This window comes from Perognathus longimembris, chromosome 8 (genome assembly GCF_023159225.1).
Source record: "Perognathus longimembris pacificus isolate PPM17 chromosome 8, ASM2315922v1, whole genome shotgun sequence".
Taxonomy (NCBI): Eukaryota; Metazoa; Chordata; class Mammalia; order Rodentia; family Heteromyidae; genus Perognathus; species Perognathus longimembris.
This window is the reverse complement of record NC_063168.1, coordinates 70,987,464-71,002,849: the sequence shown is the minus strand read 5'-3', so window position 1 is coordinate 71,002,849 and position 15,386 is coordinate 70,987,464.

The following is a 15,386-nucleotide window of genomic DNA, read 5'->3' as shown; positions in this document are numbered from 1 at the left end:
AAAACTTTCATCTTATTTATTGCACTTCGACAGACTGGTCTTGTTTCTCATTGCCTAGAGAAGTTTGTTGTTTTTTTTTTAAACCAGTAGTTAGCTGTTTACTTTGTGAATGCTTTGTGATTGAATATGTGAATTTTTTCATTACGTTGAGGCTTTGGACTACTGGAAAAGATTCCACAGAAACAATGCGCCTTTGTTAGGACACAGAATCTATTTACCTGATGATGCATCTAATTTGTCAGGATGTTAATATCAACTTCTTGTTTCTATAGTGTAGACAACCTATCAAATTTTATTTCTATTAAGTAATAGGAAATGTTTCATTCTGAAGGAAATAAAAATATTTGAGGACGATGCAAGTATCCTGCTTTTTCTTTAGCAATTACCAACCAATGTATGCCTAAACGTTTAACATGTATGAATCTTTTTGCAGCCAATTATACTGTGGTATATGGTGGCAGTCACAGTTTCTCATTTGCACGTTGATACATATGGTGGTTAAAAATTTTCCTCCTTATAAATATTTCTCTTTTAGTCCATTCTTGTTCATTTATATCCAATCAATTTGTATAAAAGTCTCAACTCTCAGATAACAATATCCCAATGCTTTTAGTAATAATTCTTAATATTTTCAAATTATGTGCTATAAAATCAAGATCTAAAATACTTTGTTGATTAGAAAATATCTTTAAATAACTAGTCATATTTCTTTGTTACTCAAAGTATATCTTGGATTATCATGATTATAATAATACTTATGCTAATGGTCATGATTATAATAATACTTATCTCAAGCAAGGATGTTTTTTTCTTCTGTAAGTAGTAATGGCCAGTCACTTCCCAGAAAAATAAAGATCAAATAGATATATGTCCAGTACAATTTTATATTTGAAAGTAAATATAAATACAGAAGAACATACATACATATACTATATATAAATGTTACAGTTTAAAAGGCAATAATAATACAGAAATTTATTCATGATCTCATAGGCATACAAGTTTATTAGTGGTTGCCATTTTAGGGAGCAAGAAAATATTTTTCCAGCACATAATGAATTTATTCCAAGGATTTCTACAACTTGGGGTCAGGTATTCATCTTTGTAAACAGATCTATGTTTGTGTTTTATGTTTCAATTTACTATTGATGTTAAAATATCAAAATCACATTGGCATTCATATTTCTGAGTTGTTTTTGTTTTGTTTTTGGCCAGTCCTGGGGCTTGGACTCAGGGCCTGAGCACTGTCCCCGGCTTATTTTTGCCCAAGGCTAGCACTCTACCACTTGAGCCACAGAGCCACTTCTGGCTGTTTTCTGTATATGTTGTGCTGGGGAATTGAACCCAGGGCTTCATGTATATGAGGCAAGCACTCTTGCCACTAGGCCATATCCCCAGACCTGTATTTCTGAGTTTGTGAACATGCAAATATTCAGCATTGGATCTACATTTCTACAGCCTGTGTATATGAACCCTTGAGATGAGGATTGGAGATATTTTACAAATAAGATGACATTTGAATATCTTAGAAGGATGAGTAACAGTGGTATCCAAATCTTCCATTATGCCTTTTTACTTCATTCATTTCGAAAAGATAGTGACTTTACAGATAAAAGAATCTGGGCTTGCTGGGCACTGGTGCCTCAGGTCTGTAAATCCTACCTACTCAGGAGGCTGAGATCTGAGGATCACAGTTTGAAGCCAGCCTGAGCAGACCATGAATAAACTTTAAAAAAAAAAAAAAGTCCATTAGGGGCTGGGAATATGGCCTAGTGGTAGAGTGCTCACCTTGCGTACATGAAGCCCTGGGTTTGATTCCTCAGCACCACATAGACAGAAAAAGCCGGAAGTGGCATTGTGGCCCAAGTGGTAGAGTGTTAGCCTTGAGCAAAACGGAAACCAGGGACTGTGTTCAGGCCTTGAGTTCAAGCCCCATTACTGGCAAAAAATAAAATAAAACAACAACAACAGAAGTCCATTAAACTCTTATGCCCATTAAATTCCTTAGAAAAAGCTAGAAGTGGCTCTGTGGCTTAAGTGGTAGAGCACTAGTCTTGAGTAAAAAGGGTCTCAGGGATAGCACCCAGTCCCTGAGTTCAAGCCCAAATATGGGAAATTAAAAAGTGGAATTTGTATACATACATTGAAAATAATCTAAATGTGAGTTATAAGCCTCATATATGTTTACATTGACAACCCTAGCAATTTTTATCTTAATGTTTGTTTTTTGCCCAGTGAATTTTGACCTTGTTGTGGCTATTTTTGATTGGATAATTTTATAGGAATCTCTTCCACATCTTTCCAGTAGAGGTATTTTTTTCTGAAATGCATTTGCCTATTTTATGGGATTGCATAGTTTAAATGGAGATTTCACTTTGTTTTTGTTAGTGCGTTCAGATAGATTTCTCACAGACATTTTTGACCATGTTGGCTTCAAATCCTCCAGGTTTCAGCAGCTAAGATTACAGGTGTAAGACACCTACACCCAAAAGGTATAGCATCTGTTTTTTAAAAACTTTTCTGTTTGCTGCATTTCTTCTTTGTCTCTGTCTCCTTTTAATTTTTTGTATGTCTGTATTAGTCATGATTTCAGTATGTATAATGCTGTTTCATCATTTCCACTTAGTCTAGCAATTATACAGTTTTAACACCAATCATTATTACTGTTAACTTCCAGTAGTTGTACAAAGGAATTCAGTACAGCATGGGAGTTGATGAGTAGAATGCATCTTGATCAGTGCTACCCCTTTTATAATGCTTCCTCATCTCTCCTAATCCCACCTACCCACACAATTATGTGCTTTGAAAAATGTACCTTTCCTTCCAGTCTGTAAAAGTCACATCAATTCACCTAGAACACCTTCAGAAAGCACTGTATATCTTCATGGGTAGTGTGGATATCACCATTTCCTCTATTGTGACCCATTATATTTCAGTCATTTTTAAAAAATTTACCATTTAGTACAACCCCCATACTGTTAATGATAGGTTGGGACTCAGGGCTACTACAACAATTAATAACAAAAAAGGAATTCTATTTTCATCTATTCCTTTTCTGAAGCTCTTTTTTTGTGTGGGCCAGTTTCTGACCTACATACTTTTCCTTCTTTCTGAGAAACTTTTTTTTTTTTTGTATACCACCCTAGTGACAGCAAATTCCCTGAGGTCTTGTTTGGTTGTGTTTATTTCTCCTTCACTCTTGGAGGATCATTGCACTGATTTAAAAAAGCTGGATGGTAGGGATATATTTTTTTCCTGTCACAGTTTTTGTCTCTCTATCTATTACTTTCTTGCATGACTGGTTTCTCATGAGAAGTCCAATGTGTTTGTTATCTTTATTTTGCCACAGACAAAAAGATTCCCAACCCCTCTGTCTTCCCAAATACCATTTTTTCCCTATCTTTGCTTGGTTTTAGTTCATGAAAATATGCCTAACTATAGATTATTCTAGCATTTATGAGTCCTTAGTCTCTGAGCAATCCCCTGTATGATTGCCATCTTTAATTTTAGAAAAGTCTCAATTATTATTACTTCAAATGTTTTGGTTTCATTCCTTTTTGATATATTCTCTGGTCTTGCAGAAGACACCAAAGTGACCAGCATCAATGCACTTTCCGGAAGTCTAATGTCCAGAGTCACTATTAGTAGATCCAAATACCTCGTGTTTGCTTGAGCACACCATCCTTTTTTAGACCTGCACCAAAAGACAGAGACAAGGAAGGAAAGAAGGAAGGAAGGGAGGAAGGAGGGAATAAAGAAAGTTTGTTCTTGTATCACCTTCCTGTGGTTGTACCTACACTATCTCTGTAATCTTATCTGAGTATATTGGAAACTGTGTATAAACTGGTATTAGAAATAGGAAATTGAAAGGGAATACCAAAATTGAGAGACACAGGGTTAAAAAAAGACAAACAACTACAAAAGCAATACTTGAAAAACTGTTTGGTGTAAGTGAACTGAACACCTCAGGGGGGGGAAAGGGAAAGGGGGAGGAGGGAGGGGGGGAGGAGGGACAAGGTAACAAACAGTACAAGAAATGTATCCAATGCCTAACATATGAAACTGTAACCTCTCTGTACCTCAGTTTGATAATAAAAATTTGAAAAAAAAGTTGCTACTCTCACTCATGAAAGGTAATTGATGTAAAAATAAATATTGCTGCATATTTGAATACAAAATGAAAAAAAAGAAAGTTTTAGAAATATAGGAAGCACTTCTAGATGTTCCTCAAGACTGCGCAGAGATTTCCCATGCTGTGTCTGAGCTTCAGATTGATGCTTAAACTGACTCTATAACTTGGTCCCATCATTGGTTATCACTCTTCATCCCAGAAAAAGTCCTGTGAAAATTACGTCTCTAAATGAGCCAGAACAAACCCAAGCAGTCATCAAATATAATTTTAGTAATGATCCTTGGTGTTTTACATTTGAATACTTCCCCAAATGGTTGCAATTTATTAATGTCAGATTAGAGGACGTCGCTCATTTCTCCTATTCAGTAAAGAGACAGTCAATGAATGGTGCCAACTTGGCCAGGCTTGTCCTGGATCTGCTAGCGAGCGGCTCTCCATGTGTGGAGACTCAGCCAGTGCCAAAACTACCTCCCTGCCTTTCATCTGCACAGAACGACCGTTTTCACAGCGGTTGCTGAAGGAACTGGTGCTTAGGTTTTCAAGAGCTAAGTAAAACACTGTGAGCCTTATGACCAACCTCTGGAAGAGCCATTCCAGGAACTGAACACAACCTCTTACTTCCTACATTTTCCTTATTCTCATTAGTCGCTTGCAGTGATTTCTCTATACATGTGAACGTAGAGACAGAAAACATTCGTTCTCATTTTGAAAATCTAGTTAATGAAGAATATAGAAAGAAATGTGAGACCGGCATAGAGCAGTCACTATGACTGAAGAACACTCTGGTTTGGTTATGACATAGATCAAAACTTTCTCTGATCAAGGAACTTCAAAAAATGAATGCATAAAAATGTCTTAAAATCTGCAAGCTTTAAAGAGGACTATTGATTTTCCTTTAAGTGTGTGCACAGGCCTGAGAGCTTTCAAGGAAGAGAATATATTAACAGCTTGTTACATGAACTAGAAGAGACTGGAGAAGATGAAAGAGCTCAGGACAGAAACAATATCTGGAATGTTTTAACAGGAGATTGAGGAGAGGGAGAGAAAGAAAGAGAGACAGAGACAAAGCGAGATTGAGAGATAAAGTACAAGAGCTGCTTCACTTCAATCTTCTTTCCAGAAATGCAATCGTACTCAAATGCCATTCTCCTTTGGTTTCGCCATTCCAAGCTCTCTATCACTATTCTGGTGCACTGAGAAATAAATGAGACAAGTCTCTTTTCCCATCTATTGTATTCTTCTTGGTAAATATAATGATTTCTTGTCATCAATGTGATGTATATACAAAGGGATACAAATTGTACTACAAAGTTGATCATGGAAAACAGCAATAGCCTAGCACTCCTCTCTATCACTTCCTCAAAGTTCTTGTTGAAGATGATGACTATTTACATTGCTTTTTTTTTTTTTTTTGCCAGTTCTCGGGCTTGAACTCAGGACATGAACACTGTCCCTCATCTTGTTTTGTGCGAAGCTAGGCACTCTCCTACTTGAGCCACAGCGCCACTTCTGGCCTTTGTAATTTATTTGATACTAAGGAATCAAACCCAGGGCTTCATGCATGGTAGGCAAGAGCTCTACCACTAAGCCACATTCCCAGCCTACATGGTTATTTTTAATCAAGCAAGTTGGTTTGGATTCTGTACAGTGTTTCCCATTACAATCTTCTTATAAACCTTGGTAAAGAAGTGTTGTTGCTTTTGTTTTACCTGTGGGCACATAAGCTGACCTCTGAACAGTGTGTCCTATTCAACTGTAGGTATATATATATATATATATATATATATATATATATATACATATATATGTATATATGTATATATACATATATATCACACTTTCATTATAATCTAATAGTTTTATCACTGTTCACTTAACATAACATCATCAGTATTTCCATATACCATTTAAAATCCTTTTAAGCCAGATTGCATTGTAGGCACAATATTCTAAAGGAAGAAGCACATCAGAGTTTACCCAGCTCCTTTGATACTGTAGTGAATTTGCATTTATCAAAGTAACATTGTTACAAAGCAATATCATTATATTTTTAAGTTACATTTAAAGTAAAATCAAAAATAGAATGTCATTATGACCCAGAAAGTCCACTTTGGCTCAGTGTAATGTTTCAAAGAGTGTTTGCTCATGAGTTTAGCAATCTGCTTACACAGGTAAAACAAAAGTTTTACCTACAGTCAAATTCAAAGAAGGAGAAAGAATCCTGGGTATCAAGGAACACAAGAAGAATGAGTGCAGTTGAAGGGTTCAGGATACCCATTGTGTAATAGGTAGAATGTTTCAGTTTTGCAAAACATACAGTTAAAGTGAGAGGTAGGAGGTGAGTTTAGTACCACAGTATGAAAATATTTAAGATCACAGAATCATACTTAAAACCCCTTAAATGGTTAAGTATTTTAGCATACTATATGTTGGAAAAAACATTGCAAATTGTTCTTTGTCTCTCACTGTGAGAAATGGAATCAATTGTTAAAACTTAGTCCCTAGAGTAATAAACTAGTATTTATTTTCTCCCTCACTGTGAGAAAACTGGACCAAACTCTAAAACTTATTCACAGAATAATAACTAGTACCTGTTTTATAGTAATTCTTATGGGAAAAAGCAGTCTTAAATATTTCAGAGCTTGGAAAGCTTTCTAATAATTTGTAACATCTTATATTCTGAAATGTGTTATACCTACATAAAAATTTCCTCATGTATCCCAAAAGAAAAAGTTCACAATCAGAAGTGTGCGTGTGTTGTTTTGTGTGTGTTTTGCCTGAGTAAATCTAAGTGCAAAATTTCGATGTGAAATTTTCTTGTAAATATCTCATTTTAAGAGAAACCCAGACAAGTAAACAATTCCCCTTCAGTCTTAAGTTAGTCCTGGGAGGTTTTAGGTTATTACCCAAAGCAAATCTACTTGGCGTGGGTGATATACAAAAAAGATAATGACGCTTTGGAATTTCAAAGGTATCATTTTCATTATTCCAGGATGTACCAAATTCTAAGAAAATCCTGTGAAATAGGCAAGGAGAAGAAACCAACAGGAATGCAAGGAAAGAATTTGAGGAAAGGTGGGATTTTCCAGCTCAGAATCAACGTGTCTGCACAGTGTTTGTCAGAAGTCTGGAGTTGGGTAAACCTCAATGAGAAGGGTGACCTGAAGCTTTTTGTTCAAAATGCCTTATCTACAGTTGTAACAACCACTTTTGCAAGTACTAAGCTTCTACTTACATCACAGTTTTTAGAGTTAAAATATATTGTACAAGTACAATGTTTTGCTAGTTAGCAGGTGCATTAAAATAAGAATGATTCATTTGCAAAATGACTTTCATATACCTATAGCAAGCAAAAAAGAAATTATATTAGATCATATTTTCACAAATATAATTCCCTGTAATACTTTCTTTTACTCAATACTCAAACAAGGAAAGTGCTCCTGCCTGGGCTGGCTTAGAACTGCAATCCTTGGATCCAGTGTCCTGAATGACTAGAATTTAAGGCTTGGCATCTACACGATATCAATGAAACACAAAAACAAAAAACAAAAAAACTGAGGGAGACTTGTTCAAATACAAATCATAACACCTACATCTGCTCCTCGGTATCAGATAGATAGTGCTAGTTACACAGCATCAAGACAAACAACAACATTAGACATTATGTTGACCATGTAGTATACAGATTGTGAGCTGGGATAAGAGATAAAATCTAGGAGTGAATGATGGAAGGAATGACATTTCCCAAAAAGAAATGTACCCACTTCTTGACTTATGAAACGATAACCTCTGTACATCACCTTCATATTAACAATAAAAATTTAAAAGAAATAAAGATTTGAATAAACTGCACAACCATACATAAAATGCTTGAAGCTTGAAATCTTGTCTCCTTAAATCTGAACTGGGTGACTGTTAGTCATTGCCTACTGCTCTTCTATCTCTCCCACATCCGTTTATATATTCATCGTTTTATTTACCCAAGTCTGCCTGTCTGTCTTCAAGTGAAGCAAATGACATTTGTTTCCTATCACCAGGGATAGAAGTGGAAATGATTTTTCCTGCTATGTCTTGTTACTGGAATTTCCAAGGGAAACAGACAAGAACTGAAAAAAAAACAAAACAAAACAACTAGGTAAATCTCAGGTTCAGCTGTGCGTGTTGCTCCCCCATAGCCTGTGGGTCCCTCCTTCTCGTGAACAGGTGAAGGACCCCATCTATCTTTGCATGGACAAGTTTTATCCTGGGGTTGACCAGGTGTCAGATCCTGCAATCACACAGAAAAAAAAAAGAGTGCCCACTGAGTCTAAAACACGGAAAGGCAATTCCAGACAAGGTAACTGGACCAACATAGATAGGACTGGGAAGAAAGTGCTCTGGGCCCTGGTTCACCTCACGCATCCCACTGAGCTCCCAAGACTTCATTCAGCACGCTGCCTTTGGTGAACGCGCACAGGTGACCAGCTCTGAGTGCTTGCTATTTCCTACCCACAGTCCTCCACAGACTCAGCATAGACCATCTGCTTATTCTCCACTCAAGCTGACTGAAGAAAGTCTAATGAGATCCAGCTATCAGAGGGAATGTTAAAGTTTTCCATACGAACTTGCGTTTCGATGTCCCTGTGGACTGTTTAACCTCAATGTGTCCTCAAAGGGCCATGTGAACATTGCATTCATGCCTTCACTAATTACCACAGAAATTTGGGGATAGAGTATAGAAATTTCCATGAGAGTTGCTGAGGTCCATGCGTGATGTAAAGACTTTCCCCTCTGGGAACTCCAGGGCTTCAACTTAAACCCTATGTGAATGTTTCTTTCTGTTTTACTTTAATTTCTATAAAAGAAATCATGTTTCTTTTTTTCATTCCTGCCCAGTCTGGTCCAAAAATCACACCAGGCCAAACCTAGTGATTTTTATAGTTTTGACGTAACATAGGGCGGCCAATGCATTTTATTTGGTAAAAATCATAAAAATAGGATCAATGGAAAAATGATCATATCTGCATTTAGCTAGTCACACGTCTGGTGCTTTCTAAGATATGTTACAGTTTATTTTTTCAGGAGATAGATAACAGTGTATTATATTTTAAGTGCTTCCAATAGGTACGATTATTGAAATACAAAACCAAGTAGACATATTAAAGTATACACTGGAAAACATCAGTGCTTTCTTGTGATATTTTCAGAGTACAGTAATATACTTCGCAGGGGTTCCATATCTTATTATTCCTTTAAAATGGAAAATTAGAGTGTGATTTAGGTATGAGCTAGTGACAAAAAGTGTGATGCTAGAAATCAGATTTGCTACCGTAGAGAAGAGTATGGCAGTCAGTGATCACCGGCAGGTCTGTGGCACCACGAAGACTTGAGACAGTGTGTACACAAGGGAAGTCAACCCAGGGTTTTTCTGTACACGTGCTTGTTTATTCTTTGACACACTGCACTAGTTTCTAATGCTTAATCTGTACTACCATTCAGTTTTAGAGGTCAGTCAGGGAGCCTGAGAGAAAAGATACTGAAGAACCACAACTCTATGTAAAATACTGGAGTAAGTGCTGGGTAACTAGTATGGTGTTTAGTGAATTCACTGCTTGGAATTGCTCCTACAACACAAGGACACAGCCATGAGGCCAGTGGGGATACTGAGTTAGTTGAGGAAAAGAGGCTTTTAGGGATTTGTCCAGACCTACCTTCACCTTATCCGGTGCCAGACACAAGAATGACTTGCAGAAGATCGCAGCTCTTGTGAAAATAATATTACACACAGCACCACCACGATGCCCTGATCTGCCGCAGCAAACCACCATAGTTGTGAGTTCCCACAGAGCATTTTTCTTTTCTTTATTTTTTTTTCAAAAACTTTTTTGTAAAGGTGATGTACTGAGGGTTATAGTGACATAAGTCAGGTAATGAATTCATTTCCTCTTGAACAGTGCCAACCCCTCCCTCGTGTTCTCCCAGTTTTCCCATCCCCAAACCTTCTCTTCCACTTGTGTAGTTTTTCCAACATAGTGTCTAGTGAGCATTTCTGATGAGTTAGTCCACCCTTTGTTCCACGGACACAGAGTATTTTTCTGCGGCCTCACATTCAGCGTAGGAGACATATTATCTTCTCCATGTTGTACATGCTTAGCTTCGAGCCATTCCTAAACAAAAGTAAAAGAACCAGAGCAAATCCCTTGTGTTAATTGGTGAAGATATGCGGAAACAGGAATGGTAAATGCATTCATAGCCTTGTGGTCACCACTTAGTGTTTCTGTGCTTGTTTGCTCTTAACGTATACTGCTGTTGGATTCTAGGAGTGTAATGGGTAGTCATTCACCATCCCCAATGGTACAGAAAATGTTTTTTTTTTTTTCATACCTGTTATATAACTTTCTACATCACAAGATAGAAGGAACATGGAGATTCTTTCTGTTGCTTACTACATATGGCCTGATTTGGGATCTTCAGAACTTATCATGCAACATGGTATGTGTGTGCATGTGTATGTGTGCATGTGAGAACTATTGAGGGTATCTAATCTCAGTGATAATTGTTAAGAAGGATTCTGCTTTCAGCACAATTGAAAACTTCTAAAGTACTTTCTAAGCTTCATTTCTGAAATGGAAGAACTAGATGTTCCCTGCAGAGGGTTCTTAGAAAGTTAACAAGGCAAAGGAGTTCCGTGTGAGGGGCACCTAGGACAAAGTGGCACCGATCCAATTAACTTCAACAGCAAAGGAACCAGTGCAGAAAAGGAGAGCAGGCATTGTTCAAGCTAATAGACCCAGCCTGGAAAAAAATACCCACTTCATTCAAGTGCTGGCTTGTGGATTTAGTCTATAGGCATTTACTGAGTATGTTCATGTATCTAGAAAAGTGCTATTTCCCATAGAGACAGAAAAGAACAGAGAAAATGAAAGGTTGGATGCACTAGAAATTGTCACATACTGTCAGAGGCAAATTCTGGCCAGATACAGTGGTCGTGTGTCTGTCATCCCCCAAATTCGGAAGCTGGGGCAGTAGAATTGCAAAGCCACGCTGGTTAACATAGAGAAATTTTCAAAAAGTAGTTTAACGGGCTGGGAATATGGCTTAGTGCCTAGCATGCATGAAGCCCTGGGTTCGAATCCTCAGCACCACATAAACAGAAAAAGCAGGAAGTGGCGCTGTGGCTCAAGTGGCAGAGTGCTAGCATTGAGAAAAAAGAAGTCAGGGACAGTGCTCAACCCTGAGTCTAGGAATGGCAAAAAAAAAAGTAATTTAAAATAATCTGAAATTGAGGCAAATTGGAGGTAAAAGGAACATTGATGTATCTTGAATCCTTATTTGCTGACTCAGTTGTTTTGTCTTTTGAATAAATATTCTGTGTGCATGCTGTATCTAAATACGGCTCCTCAGAAACTTTTATTCTCATAGGCTGTATTTCATAAAGGAAATGACATTTATTTAGAATATTATACGTGACAGGAAATGTGATGTATACGTGTGTGAGAGGGATCTATATATCAGTGTTATTTGTATGTGTGTATGTATACTTTATTAAGAGGAAAGTGAAAGTGATATGAAACATATGAAGCATTGTCAATGTAAAAAGAAAATAAATATACATACTCAGGACTTCTTTTAAAACTCATTATTACAACCCTTGAAATGCCTCTTTAGCCTGGTAATTATAGTCTTCTAAGATTCTACTATTCATCTTATAAAGGTTTTGAAAATATTTTAATTATCTTTAAGTAGTAATACAGAAGCGTTTTTAAATACAACGGGTCTTGACCAGTGTCAGTCCTTTCAAAAGTTTCACCCATTCTCTCCCAACAAACCCCTTCCCTTGTTTTTATGAATTTTGCAGGATTTGCACTGAGCTTTTCTTTTTACTACATTCTTTTCTTCTTGTCTTCATTCACCTATCTCCCTCCTCTTGACCTCCCACCTTTCAAGTTCCTCACCCCCACTCCTGCCAAGTAACCATTCCCTGATGTTTAGTTTGTTCACCTTCGATTTAACCTTTCTAAAGAAATTCAGTTTGAATTATCCCTCAGACCTACCATATTTCAGTGAACCCATTTGTGAACACTTGCATAGCACATGAAGTTCTTATTTACATATTTAGAAGCTAATTCTAGCTTTCACCTTTGATATGAAACATGTACATTGTCTCTCTGGACATGACTTACATAATTTTTTGTAGGTCCTTCCATTTCCTTGTAAATGAGGTACCACCATTTATTCTAATGGATGAGTCCATTGTGTATATATACCCATTTTTTGATCCATATATTTATCAAGGGGCATCTGTGCTGATTCTATACCTTGACTATAGTGAATAATACTGCAATGAACATGGTTGAGCTGGTGGCTTTATTGTATCCTTATTTTCAATCTTTTGGATAAATGCCCAGTGGTGGAATTCCTGGGTCACAGAATATTTCTAGGTTTAGATCTTTGAGGAACAAACATATTGCTTTCCAGAAAAGTTGAAAAAGTTTATATTCCCTTTTGCCCATGACTTCACCAGCATTGGTTACTGTATGCATTCTTGAAGATGGACATTCTAACTGGGGTGTGGTGGAATTCCAGGGTTGTTTGGATTTGATTGGCTTCATGGTCAGAGTTATTCAGCATCTCTTCTTCTTTTGAGAAGTCTCTATGTTGTTCATTAACCCATTTATTAAATGTGTTGTTGATTCTTTGTAGGTTTTGTTTTTAAAGTTCTCTGTATATTCTGGATATTGGGACATTATCTGGTGTGCAGCTGGCAACTATATTCTCCCAGTCTATAGGCTGTCTTGTTGGCTTATTAGCTGTGTCCTTTGCTATGCAAACCCTTTTTGGTTTGATGAAACCCCATTTATCAAACCTTTCTTTAATTTTCTGTGCTTCTTAATCTTTACTCAGAAAGTCCCTGCCTGTACCAAGGAGTCCTAATATTCTTTTACTCCTTCTTGCACTAGTTTCATGGTTTCAAGTCTAACTTTGGTCTTTGATTCATTTAGAATTGATGTAGATGCAAGGTGATAGACAAGGATCCAGTTTCAGTTTTCTGCATGATGATAACCAATTGTCCCAGCACCATTTGTTGAAGAGATCATCTGTATTCCATCATACAATGTTAGACCCCTTATTGTGTGTTATATACCTGTTGGTTTTAGCTTCTAGTCTTTGTTGCTGTTCCTGTGTGCATGTGTATTTGTGATTACATGTACATTGTGTGTGTGTGTGTGTGTGTGTGTGTGTGTGTGTACTTCCTTATGAATTGTCCCTATTAGGAATACAAAGATAGAAACAGTAAGCAGCCATTGATATCTAATGACTAAAATACTAGGATTCATTCATTCATGGCTCTGCTACTATCAATTTTTTATTATTTATGAAGAGAAAACACTAAAGTGTGTTTGGCTAACTTTCTTGAAACATATTTCTAAGTTCTAAAACTCAGCAAAATAAAGCAGCCAAGCACACAAACTCTAGAGATTTTCTGCTGAGGAAAAGCAGGGAATGATTTCTGCCATTTTTTTTTTATCATGGTCCCACTCATCTCCCCATGTCTTTCTAATCGTGTGTGTTCTCATAAATAAGATTGGTAATATTGCCGTTACTGTTTTCTGTGAATGTTTGTTCAAGTAATTATTATAATTCATCTGATAGCTTAGACTGTGCATGAAAAAGGCTTATGAGTTTAAAAATGCTAGTCAATTGTATTCCCTAAAACTGTAAGCAGCTATATAATATTAAAAATAGTTCTTTTGCAGTAGGTTAAATAGTGATTTTAAAGTAGGTAAAAAGGCCACCATTTGTCTTTCACTAAATGGGAACATCCAAAGGAAATCTAAGCATATGGTATTTATTAATATATGTAAATCTATCTTACATGAACAAGATATGATATATATGTATATATATCAGTATATATATATATCAGTATATATATATATATATATATATATATATATATATATATATATATATATATATATCAGCAGGAGAACTGAAAATGTCTGGCCTGGTTTCCCAGTAGGTGTAAAGTGAGCATGTTAACACTTAGGTTCTTGTCATTGGCAAGTTGCAGACGCCTACCATTCATTGGTCTGTGTCTGTCATTGCCCACATCCAAAGCAGCACTTGATGTTGCTTCTTGCCGACCCTCCCAGGGAAGAACAAATTGTCTTCTGTTTATTTCCCCATCAATCAGACAGAGTAATAGACTATTTCTTCAAATCCCATCAATAATTCTGGTCAATTCAAACCCTAGTGGTTGGAAAGTGTCAAAGTCAGTGTAAAATAAATCAGAATTGAAGACCAGAGTTTATCAAAAGAAATATCCTATTTCAAAATTTAGATTACATTTATCTTTCTGACTCCTGAAAACACTTAATAGTTCTTTTATGGAAAAAGTGAGGACTAGAGCCAAGTGGAGATAAAATGTCTTCATTTTATTCGCATTTCTGGACAAGCTGGATAATAGCAGGTCTGTTTGGTTGCTTTCATTGATGCACCATTCTCCCCCATCCCCCCTGGCCACACACATCTTTTCAGTTTTCCACGTTCTATTTTTTAACGTCTATGCAGTCAATTCTATGAAGGGCTACGTAAAGTAGCCTATTCAAGGTGCTTGTGGCTCGCTCTTATAATCCTAGAGACTCAGGAGGCTGAGACCTGAGAATTTGAATCCAAAGCTAGCCCGGCAGACAATACCTGAGACTCTTATAGTGAATAAACTAGCAAAAAGCCAGAAGTGGAGATGTGGCTCAAGTGATAAGAGTGTCAGCCTTGAAAGAAAAGACACAACAAGCAAGAATCTGAGGCCTTGAGTTCAAGCCCCAGTACTAGAATGAATGAATCCATGAATGAATGAATATGTGGCATACAAATTCCTGTTTCCTAAGAGGGTAGTGAAGATTAGGTAATGGAAGTCTTTTGTTTAACGTATTGAAAATGCAAAGAATATATGCATACGCATATGTATATGTATATATTCACACACATATACACACATGTGCATGTATTATATATATACATATAATTCTAGCATACTAGCATTTGTTTACTAGACAGGCGCTTTAACCAGCTAAGCCACAGCACCTAACCTAAAGCATTTGGACTCACATGTTAAATCAGAACAACAAGGAGATATTGAGAAAGTGCCTCAACTACCTTAAAATCTAGTCTGTCATTTCAAATATTTTAATTTTATTGTCCTGGTATTGCTCAGAAGGATAAAGTGGCTAATATAGAAAAATCATTAGCAAATATAAAAAAACATATCTTT